Here is a 12,187-nt window from a genome sequence, read left to right on the forward strand (position 1 = left end):
TCATACCCTGCATCATGGCCCTCCTGAAACGAACTGTTCAGTCAGTCGTCAACCGCGAAATGCTTGTGCATTACCAAAAACTAGCGATCACGCACAATTATTAAAAATAGAGTTAGAAAGCATCTTGAGGGGGGAAATTGTGGTAAAAATACATTATGACCTGGGCCTCACTTGAGTAATAACTGTATGAGTCCCGCATGATCCCTTGTGTAAGAAGCACGAGGCCTAACGACTGAGTTGTGGGTTTCTTTTTCCTTCTTGCTTGCTCTGCATTTTGTAACCATACTTGCCTAATGCCCTGAAGTTACACTAAGGTATAAGGTTACTAAAAGACATTAACTTTGCCGCAGTTCCCCTTTTCCTCTGCGCATGCGACAGAACTTTTTGCTGCAGTTCTGCTTTTGAAATACGCATGCACTTAACTTAACAGGAGATATTAACCAATAGCAAACTAAGCCTAGCCCATAAGATAAGACGTAACAACAAGGAAATTGTGGTACTGCCAATAGTTGTATGACACACTGTAACCCTTTGTTTATGTAAGCTATAAAAGTGTAACCCCGAGAGAAACTTGGGGTCGACACAGCTTTGAGCATCAGCTCCTCTGTCGACATTGCTTGCGCAATCAATAAACTCATGACGGAACCACCCTGTGTGTGACTCTCTCCTTGAGGTAAAATTGGTCTAGCCTCCAGGGGCACGAAACTAGCCATTTGGGCAACAGTAGGGCCCAACTTGGTACTTACCCTTTTCACTACCATTTTCCAAAAGCCTTCTTTATCCCTTAGAGAATATGCAAAATGCTTAAAATTGACCTTGCATCAAATATAGAGCAAAGGGGGACATTTAATTTTAGTAAAGAATGAATGTTAATAATTTTTTCATAAAAGATTAATTTTAAGAAACAGTCTCCTGAGCAATCATCTGCTATATTTAGGCTTACTTTGTTAATTGCATGACAAGAAAGCTCAAAGCAGAGAGAAGATAAGGTGAGGTAGGCAGGAAATCAGATGGAGCTGTAGCACTCTCTCTAGAAAGCAAAGCACAGGATGTTGCCAGCTTTTCATTTGTTAAAACTAGAAGTTAAATTTTGAGGAAAAATTTAAAGGTGGACAGTTCCTATCATAAAGAAAATTCTGGACTTGATGCAAAGACTTTTAACAAATTATAACTTAAGCCTCATTTTTAAGACTTGTTTTCATGCTACTACAGCAAAAATATAAGCTCTCCAGTGAGATCTGTTATATTTTCACAGTTAAGTGTGCAACCACCTGGGTTTTCAACCTGTGAGGTCAATATTTTTATTCTTCAAATTAATATGTGCCAATATTAAGTTTCATGCATTATAGCTGCAACAAGTTATTTGACTAAACATGTTTAGAATTGGAAAATGAGCTTCATATGTAAATAGCAATAGTAGCTTTGGTTGCCATTATGCATAGGTTTCAAATGGCAAATACAAGATTTGAGGTTGCCATTCTTTCCCACCAAATGGGTATTTTTTTTACACTGGCAGTTTCAGTTGAGAGGTTGGCTAATGTGTGGAACTGTACCTTTTAGGAAGCTTCAGCATAAGCCATTTTCAAACAGTTGTTATGTTACATAGAGGCTATGTCGAGCTACACCAGTCAAATTAATTCAGGCACTTAGTGAAGTGGGGTCTAAGTGATTACTAAACAACAAATAGTAGCAGGAGTAAAGTGAACTGCACATTGCAAACTGTAGTATAAAGTAGAGCTATATAAGCAAGGTGCAGGATAGCGTAAATGAGTCTATGGCTATATTGTTTCCAGTACCTAAGATAGCTTGTCTAATGGTACTCTGGATATTTCTACACCACCAATCCATCTGAAGCATGCACCAAAAATTAACTGGCTTAAAGCATCATCAGATCTGGAACTCTCTGAAAATATAAAGGACAACTGGAGTAGGTTTAACTGGAACTTCACTCTTTTTCTAAACAGTAGATGTCAGCAAAAGGAGCTAGAAGGCAACTTTATTTCTAATAATAGCTTGTTCTGAAGTAGTTGCTGATTTTTCAAAATCTCTTTTGCAGTTAACTTAGGCAAACAAAGTATACCATTTGTATTACAGAAGCTTGATTTACTCTATTCCAAATAAAAATGAAACATGAAAATTGTTTTACCAGAGGATACAGAAGGAAGCTGAAGCCATAGGGTATGTCTCCATTAAAAACGAGGCTTAATCTTGAGAGTTCGATTCTGCAGAGGTTACTAAAGTTTAAATAGCGGACATTTTGATCCGAGGAGAACATTACCAGAGCAGTTCTGAAGACAGAGCTGCTGGGCTAAAACTGAATAAACACTTTCTTTGTAGTGTAAATGCATTAAGTGGGAAAAGTTTTATGGCTCAGGTCCTCAGCAACACTGTCTTCTTCAACATAGAGAGAATGGGTACAAAAAGCAGAAAAGGGTACAATCAGAGCCCTTCTAGCCAGACTAGGGGGTGAAAAGCCCCCCAGTGGGGTCTTTTCATATGCCAAGCATACCACAGCCAGGGGCTCAGGCTTGGGTGGTGCATTCTCCCTCCCTACCCCCGTCTCAGGGACAGGGGCTAGGGAGAAATGTTCTGCTCCCTATTTTCTCCCGTCCCTGCAGCTGGCAGGCAGCAGGGTGCAGGGGTGGCATGTGTCCAGGAGCTAATTGGGCCTGGGCTGCCACTGGGCAGTAGGCAGCTGGCCATGAAAGGTGGTGTGCACGATTGCCCCCAGGCTCCTGGCCTGGGTCAGTACAGGGTTCTGCCTGTCTTGGATACCCAAACACTGAGGACGTTTTTACACGTGCTTCGGGGGTGGTGGCGGGGGTGCTTTAATTAGAGAGGCTCTTAAAGTCTCTTGTTACACCTTGGTTTTTGCTCCACCGAAACTTTAAAAGCAACTGTCTGGGCGAGGCAGCAGCATTTCTATTCAGACTATGAGGGAGTCAACTGACTTTAATGGGTCATTATCATCTTTCTGATTCTTGCTAATATAACATATGTGAAGTGGAAAGAAAAAACATGTATTCTTTTTAATGGTCTTGATGTTCCACTATTCAAACTATTCTCTCTTTTGCTGTCTGTTAGCAAAATGGTAATGTTTTTCTTCTATTTCACAGCTCAGTAGACTGTTTTTAGCTCTAGCTAAAAACCTTAACTTAGGTCTGGTAATATTAATTCAGGTGTAGAAATGACTGACAGTGAAGTATTGGAGGCACTGACAAGATGCTCAAGGTGGCTAGATTTTGTTTTGTGAATCTGAATGAGACCTATGTTTAACTATGACTAGAGAACTAATGACACTATTTTATTTTTACTATTTTAGCCCTCATTTTGTTGTGAATATTTCTAAACATAATACATGAGCTAGCAAATGAAATTAAGGCCCATTCCTATAGATATATTGGTTTTTGCTTTGATCTGAAGCTGAATAATGTAACATTAGCTCCCTAGCATATTAGTAACATTTCTAGTTTCTCTTTAACTGGAGAAAAATACACATTGTGCTATATAAGAGGATGTGCCACACTATCTGTATCCCCTTTTCACAATCCTAGATCTGCCGATGGGAGTTTCCATGCTGTCGCAGGGCACTTAGGTGCCTGCTCCTAGAAGAGCAGAAACTGCCTGGGGAGAGCCCAAAGAGCCAGACAGGAGCCCAGCTGCAGGTTGCCATGGCAACCAGCTAATGAGGCAATTAGCCTGCACCTGTACCTGGTCAGCTGGCCGGAAGGGGCAGGGCCCTGGGCCCATATAAACCCCAGGACGGGGACTAGGGAGTTCAGTTCTCTGCCGGTGGCCAAGGGGGAAGGAGCCCTCTTAGAGCAAGGGAAGGGAAGAGGCCTAAGTTCTGCTCCTAGTAATGTAAAGGGGCAGAGCACTCTTTATGCAGTTTGTGTTGTGTTATAGCCCAGGGGCTTATGGTTGGTTGTTGTTTTATAATACCGGTAGTTTGGGAAAGGCTATTGGGGAAGGAGGAGGCCTCAATGGGGCCCCACTATAGTGTGGAGACCCTGGCGCCAGAGAGGGCACGGTATTTGAGGTGCGCAGAGCCTGGTGTCGGAGAGGGTGTGGCATTTGGGGTGCACAGAGCCCAGCACCGAGGGGCGCAGACAAAGGGCTGCGAAGAGCCCAGTGAGGACAAGGGGCCAAGTTGTAGCAAGGCCAGGGAGAAACAACAGCAATGCCATCTGCGAGGCTTGGGGCATGGTAAAGGGACAGTTTGGAGCCACGCATACAGCCCATAAGGCTGGGGACCCACGGGGTCCAGGGAAGTCCATCGGGACCGTGTCCGACCGGACGTGAAGGCAGCCTCCCTACATTACTTTTACATCAAGATGTGGCAGGAGAGAAAAGAGGGTGCCCATCAGGCCAAATTGGCACGGTCAAGAGGCCTTAGGAGATCACAGCCATCCTTGGGGACCCCATCCCGTGACGCATGCGTTTTGTGCACTAGGAGTGGAAGGAGCCAAAGCTGTTGCTACTTGACAGTAAGGGGCAGGGGAGGTAGCAAGAGGAGCAAGTGTGGGCAGGTGGGTGCTGCAGCTCTGACTCTGGCCCTGACCCAGGCTCAGGGCTGGAGTCAGAGCCACATCAGCTGCTTGCCTGCTTCCCCACCTTCCCCCACACATCTTTTTGCCCTATTCATTCAGTATGGGGAAAGAAGCCCCTCATCTTGGATTTGAGTAAATGTGGTATTCTCATTTTCCCAAGAGCCTTAGAAGACACAATTTTTAAAAATGATCAAGCAAAAACAGATCTGCTATGCTACGCATGGTTTACCTGACATTAAAATGTCTGACAATAGGCCACAGCTCGCTAGGCAGGAATTTAAGCAGTTGAAGATGAATTCTTCTTTAAGTACCTATTAATATCTTTTCCACTGTTGGCACACATGTTGAACTTGAGTTCAGAGTCTTATGGCTAGTGGCCTTTGTTATCTGCACTGTGATTGCCTCTCTTTTCAATCGAAAGCAAAAAGGGCAGGGTGAACACAGCTGTCCTCAGTCCTATAGCTTTAAGTCAGAATTTACAGTCAGAACTTCCTCATTTACTGCATGGTTTACACTTTAATTTGCCATTGATTGCAAATAAGTACTTAGCGGTTAATTATTAGACATTAGAATTAGTTTATAAATTTTTATAGCATTTCTTGTTTGTTTGTTTTTCCCAGGAATCTGTTCTTCTAATGTATCAGTCTTCTTCTGTATCAGTCATTATGAATAATTGCAAATCTCCAGTTCACCCATGAGAAAATAAGAGATGTCAATAGTGTTACTTCAGCAGGTGAAATCAAAGTTTTCCTTCCAATACATTTTTGACACTCAGTCACCAGGCTTATTGTATACTTACCCTCCAATTCCATCGGTGCAAAGGCTTTTGGGTGGGTCCAGAAGAGCTAAGGCAATCTTGGTTTTCAGATGTGAACAATCCCTCCATTCTCTGATACAGTTGCTTCTCCAGCCAGATGTCAGATCATAAATGGGCAGGTCCTCCATCTACATCCAGATATTCAGAGGGCATGTTCACTTGAACTACAAAACATACTCACCCACAAAACAGTTTTATCCATGTGTAAAGGACTCTCCAAGGCTCACACTGCTACAAGGAAGACATTCAGAACTTGGGCATTGATGACTGTGAAAATTGTGAAAGCTTGGCTGGACCTACACACAAAATCTAAATGACCAAATTAAAATAACCAGTGCATCTTGCACAAGAATGCAAGATCATGGCTGGGACCATGGAAAATAAAGCAGTCCCAATTGATTTCATCTTCTGTGCTAGTTGAAAATGTACCCAATGTTTTATTATGCCAAATCACCGTAGTGTTTGTAATCACCTAAAACTTTTGATAGCTAGGAAAGAAGCCCTCCTGTGCAAAAGACAGTGGCTAGGGCAAAACTGCATTGTGGTGCCAAGACTGCCATAGAGAAGATCAGTCTCTGCTAATGGTTGCAACCCATTAGGCATAGAGAAAGTGGAGCTTGCAGCACCCAATATCAGACCTATAAAATCATCATTAGATGATAACAGTCATAATGAAGGCCAGGGCAAGAGTGGATGAAGATGGTGAGAGTGCTACTGAGAAGAACAAACAGTTGCTCTCCTAGTGGTTGCCATCCACTAGGCGTTAAGTTAGAGGGTTGAGGCCTATCTATCACACCTGAACCTAAAAATAAAAGTGATGGTTCCTTTAAAAGGAAAATTGTTGGCAGAGACCTGAAACACCCATCACATGTATAACAAAACTAAGAGAGTATAAAAGGGCCCCAGACTGCCTGAGCTGGTGTAACTAGAGTAGGAGTTCCCAAACTGTGGGCCATTGCATGGTACTGGGCCATGAAGGGTTGACTGCCGGTCCACAGGAGAGTTGGCTGCTGGACTGGAAGCCCAAAAGTGACCAGAATACTGCGGACTGACAGCATTTTTTATACTGAGTATAAAAAATGGTTGGCTGCCTGCTCACAGTATGGCGGTCACTGCTGGTCCGCGGTCACTTCCGGTCCGCGGTTTGCTGATCCACAGTATAAAAAGGTTGGGAACCCCTGAACTACAGGAAAGCAGGAAACTACATATACATTTCAATTGAATTAGTATAACTAAAGAAAACAAAGGACTAAATATACATTTCAAAAGCAGAACCTGTAAGAAGTGAAAGACTGAAATGCACTGAAAACAGGACATGGGGAATATGAGCACGGTATATATAATTGTAAACATATCCTGGTTAACACATTCCCCATTGATTAAAGCATATTTCTCAGAGCAGGCATTCAATGTCTGTCTGAGGTTTTATAAATGTCTGTCTGGAGTTTTGTACATGTCGCCATAGACCATCACTGGTGCAGACTATGGTAAATTCTGCTCCATTGTTAAACAAATACTCAAAAACAGTGTCCTGTGACCAAAGCCCCAAGGTATCCCATTCAGTCAATCAAGACGCATCACATTTGATTGACTTGTAACCTTCAAACTAATCAGAAACTTGCAAAAACAAGTTTCACACCTGGACAATCCAAACAGAATCCAAGCAGTTGGCAATTGTAATGTGATGGTCCCTTCCTCCCAGCTTTGTTCAGCCTTTAATCAACCAATTATCAAGGAGGAATTCTTTGAAGCTATACAATTAAACAGGAGCAAGACAGAATTGCCAGCAAGGTGTGCGCTCCAGGAAAAACAGAAAAATCACAACAAAATTGCACCCAGCTCCTCATGGCAAAGGATCCCGCTCATTGAAAGCTGTAAAGACACTGCTTCCTGGCCTGCAGCTAAAAATATACTCAGACTTTGGTGACAGCTCATTTATTGATTATTGAAAAGGAGTCTTTTTCTGTCATTTAATTTTACAGCTTTTTGTGGTATTGTTATTAAAGCCTTTCTACCATTAGTCAAACAAGGTGTCATACTTGAATGACATGTGTCCCCGGAGCCGGGGGGAGTGGTGCAGGCAGCGGCAGCAGTGTTGGCGTCGGGGGTATGGTGGTGGCGAGCAGGGACCGCTCGCAGCCGCTGTCCACGCTGTTGGCAGCGGGAAGCGGGGACCGCCTGCAGCCGGCGGCAAGGGATGAGCAGTGACTGCCTGCAGAAGCTGGTGGTGGCTTTGGCAGTGGCCAATGTCAGGTAGGGCACGTGCCCCCGTGCCTACCCTACGCGTTGCATATTGCATCATATCAATCCTTAGCTGCACTGGGTTTCAATTTCGCTTTTAACTGCAACAGACACCACACACGGGGGGGGGGCATTTTGAACTCTGGGATCTGACACAGCGGACTATATGTTGTCTCTAAAAAAACTTTGGACTTTCTGTGAGCTTTTTAAATGTTCATTGCAGGGTACAGCTTTTTACCCTCTAATGCAGAATGTGCCAAATGTCTCATGGTATAGAAATATGCCGCTATATCTCTCCCAGTCAGGAGGCCTTTCCTTCCTAGGAATCTCAATATTGTATTCATTGGTTATATGGGCCTACTCTTTGCATCTAGCTATACATTTCCATCAAAAGATCATTGGCAGTAAAAATGCTGTCTGCCAGAACGGTAGGAGAGATGCAAGCTGTCATGGCAGGTCTTTATACATGATTTTCGTAAAGACAGAGTAACCATGCCAGAAGTTCTTGCCAACGTTGTCTTTGATTTCCATCTGAACCAAGTAATACATCTATGTTCTTCCCAAAACCATGCTTCTGCCAAAGGGAGGCTAAACTTAGCAATTTAAAAGCATCTAGTGTGTTCTGAGATGTGATCAGAATTAAACCATTTAAGGTATTCCCTCAGATTATCAGCCGTTCAAGGAGACAACATGAAGAGTCAGACCTAATCTAAGCAGACACTATGATTAAATCTCCACTTATATAAAACTGTGCTATGAAATAGACAACTTTGACCTGTCATGAGAGTGATGGCTCACCCTATGAGAGCACAAGCAGCTTATGTTATTTCTTAGAAAAAAATATTCCAATTCTGGAAACAGGTGAAGTGGTTGCCTGGGTTTACTTGGCACTACTCCACAGTACACAGTGAAAGCATTAAGATCTGATGCTCTTTTCACAGAATTATCTTACAAATGTGATTTAGGCACACTCTTATTACCTATTGCATGTGAGGTATATTGCTGCTGAGTTGTCAAAAACAGAATAAATATATATGTTCAAACATTTGCAGAAGAAGAAAGGGCTATTTCCCCGGGGGAGTTCAAGACATGTTTTTCAAAATATATTCATGTTGTTTCTCAAAACTCTTCTATTATGAAATTAAAACAAATGAGAACTTGGTGATTTTCATCTCTTAAATAACTTTAAAAAACTTCTTAGTAACTCTAAAAGTAAGGAACCATGTCATGCGGGCACCACAAACTCAGGGACATGTGCTGGTACATACATGTCCACACACATGCACGCAGAGCAAAATTGAGCATTTGTGTTTCTGGCTGTTAATCTCCTAGCCTCACTTTCATCTCTTACATAAAGTGAGGCTGGGAGATTAACAGCTAGAAACACCAATGCTAATTCTGCTGTGTGTGTGTGTGGGGAGGGTGCAAGGGCATGGCCTTCAGTTTGTGGTGCTCATTTGACACGGTTCTTTACTTTTAGAGGTGCTGAGAAACCTTCACTGCATTTGGGCATCATCTGCATGCTAGTAGTGGAAAATTCCCAAGTTTGGCAGATGTGAGTTTTTCCAAGGCCACATGGTAAGTTGGGGCTTTGGGACTTGTTGGGAGTTTGGCTCCAAGTCTATTCTGCCGCGCAGCAACATAGGTGGTGAGTGAGAAGATGGATTTGTGAGATGCAGTGAGAAAAATTAGAGAATCCAAAACAAATAAATGAGGCTCTGGAAAAAAACTGGCAGAGAAAGAGGAGACTGCATTCCTTCTTGCACCTAAACGTCCCAGTGAGGTCAAAAGGCTACCATCCTTATAAGTAAACCATTCCAGAAAGGGACACGCTGAAAGTCTTCACTGCTTACATTTTAGGCAGTTATGGAATAAATTTTATTGGGTTCTAGAAATGCTGCAGAGATTCAACCTAAAAATTTAAAATTAGGCCCAGGCCCCTTATGGTTGGCAAAATTTAGCAAGGTCTGTTGGATGCTGTGGTGAAAAATATCAGTCTGCTGCCAGAAAACAAAGTATGACTTCCCCCCAAGTTGGGCATGACATCCAAGATCAAAACCACAAACAGGAAGACAAATTCATTCTCTGTCAGGATCTGCTACTAATGCTGCTCTGCTAATACACTCAGGTCTCTCTTTATGCGAAGGTTGCATTCCAAAAAAATCCTTGCATAAAGCAAATTTGCAAAAAGCGAATCCATTATTACGTGTAATTAATAGGGATATGTACCAGCTGCACTCTACTGACCCCCCAAACCATGACAAATTCAAACAGTAATCACACAATACAATAGCTGCTGCGTGGAGAGGCTGTGAGCACGTGCAGGGGGCAGTGCAGGGCGGGCTGGAGAGGCACCCAGGGGAGGGAAGCAGGGTGGCAGAGAACGCCAGCTGCTCGCTGTGCCTGGCTCCACCCTGCTTCCCTTCCCCAGGTGCCTCTCCAGCCTCATAGGCACAACTCGATGCGGCTGGGAACAGCAGGAGAGAGTACAAGCTCCCTGCTGCACCGGGTTACACCTGCTGGGCTGTGGAGGCACCCAGGGCAGGGAAGCAGGGAACAGTGGGGCCGCACAGAGAAGGTGCTTGCCCTGCGCAGCAAGCAGCAGCTTGTGGAGCAGGTGCATTGCCAAAGCAGCACGGGGTGAGCACCTTCTCTGTGCGGCCCCACTGTTCCCTGTTTTCCTACCCTGGGTGCCTCTACAGCCTAGCGGGCGTGACCCAGTGCAGCAGGGAGCTTGTAGCCTCTCTGTGCAGCCCCACTGGGTCACATCCACCAGGCTGGAGAGGTACCTGGGGCAGGGAAGCAGGCCGTCAGGGAATGGCGGCTGCTTGTCCTGTGCTGCCCTGGGGACATGCCTCCTGTGCCTGCTGCTCTTTGGCAGCGGGATGCAGGTGTTGGGACCAGGCAGGGAGAGGAGCTGAGCTGGGCCCAGGATTAGGGCCAGGGCCCACTGCACCCATGCATCTGCACCTTCCTCTTCCCCTTGGAAGTGTGTGCGGCAGCGGGGAGCTACCAAGAAGCCACTGGAGGGTCCATCCTGCTCTCTTCTTGGGCCCTGCAGCTGCGCACTGCAGCTCTAGACCCCATGTACCCGCTGGCTGGACAGCAGCCCCAGGCCTGCCCAGCTCCCTCCCTACAGGGACCTCAATCCCCCTCTTCCCCCTGTTACCTGCCAGAGCTGCCCTCGAGGCTACTTGGGGCCATGTGCATGTACTTGTACATGCACATGGTGTCCCCTGTCTTGTCACCTCCCTTCTGCTTCCTCCCAGCTCCCTGCTGGCTGGAACTCTGCCAGCCAGCAGGGAGCTTGTTTCTGGGCAACTTCGCATAAGATTGGATTTTTCTTGCACAAAGCCAATTAAAGGTATAAATTAAGGTCATTGCATATAAGCGAATTTGCACAAAATGAATTTGCATAAAGAGAAACCCGAGTGTAGATCAACAATCATATTCTCTTAGCCTCTTTCACTTGGAGTTTAATAAGAGTGGTTTTTCTGCTGTGGAGAACTCAGAAGGCCCGCAACAGGTCCCAGTGTGTTTGATGCTACGGATTCTGGCTTGAAACCTCTGGGTTTAATCTTGTGAATCACTGTTTGCACATTCAACATTACAAACTTTCCATAGCACCCTTGACAGGCTCTCAAGGCACCCCAGGGTGCCACAGCACCTTAGTTGAGAATCACAGGTGTAGAAACTGTTAGAACACCTTATGGGACACTTCTTCTTAGTTGGGCTCTCTTTGATGTGAGGGATGACAGCATAGCCTTTGCTGTTAATGAGTTTTAACCATCCCTTGTGTGCTGAAGTTATTTTTGAATGCAATTAACTTGACAAAATGAAAACAGAAAAACATTTTTCCTGGATAAGAGCCTCTGCGTACCCCTCCAGGGGCACAGCTTCCCTTTCCTTCTGCCATCGGCTTTTTGCCAATACCAGGCGAGCATCCACTGGCACCACCTAGCCCAGCGGTTCCCAAACTCTGACAGATTGCGCACCATCAACTAAAAACAATGCGACCTTAACTACCACCAGCAAGTGTTTCAGCTTAACCTTAAGTGCCCCCAGCCAATTTTTGTCATATAAAGTAATGATAATAAATCGGTTTACGCACACCATCGACAGATTGTCTGCATACCACTGGTGCTGCCTGTACCACAGATCGGGAACCGCTGTCCTAGCCTTTTTTTCCTGCCCGTCCTTCCGCAGGTGCCAGAACAAAACAGGGCCAGACCAGGGGCTGCACATTTTGCAAACGAAGCGACTGCGGGGACAGCCCCGCTCGGCGGGACAGCGAGAACCAGAGCCGTTCAGCTGCCTCGCCGAAACAAGAGGCCCCCAGGACTTTGCTTTTCTTCTCTTTCCAGCGGCGGGCTCGGTTTTCCTTACTTCGAGAGACGACACTGCACGCTCACAGGGAGAGGAGAGACAGAGGCTGAGGTGGAGCCTGCTTCTCGGGCTGCAGCGGGAAAAGAACCGGCGGGGCAAGGACAGGGGCTGCAACATCACCGGGGGCATCATCCACATCCTCCCTGCCCTTTGTCTGCACGCGGGGCTCCCCGCAGGGGGGGGAGGGGGCGCC

At 45.3% G+C, this 12,187-nt stretch overlaps 1 long non-coding RNA gene across 1 annotated transcript in view; it reads right to left on the reverse strand.

Moving 5' to 3' along the window:
- The window catches only part of LOC112550415, a 31,022-nt gene extending 18,841 nt beyond the window's left edge, over positions 1–12,181 (reverse strand). The window contains exon 1 of the long non-coding RNA XR_003094244.1: positions 11,995–12,181. This is a non-coding gene — a long non-coding RNA (uncharacterized LOC112550415). The remainder of the gene's footprint in view (positions 1–11,994) is intronic.
- Between the last annotated feature and the right edge of the window lie 6 nt (positions 12,182–12,187).

Source organism: Alligator sinensis, unplaced genomic scaffold (assembly GCF_000455745.1).
Source record: "Alligator sinensis unplaced genomic scaffold, ASM45574v1 scaffold243_1, whole genome shotgun sequence".
Classification (NCBI taxonomy): domain Eukaryota; kingdom Metazoa; phylum Chordata; order Crocodylia; family Alligatoridae; genus Alligator; species Alligator sinensis.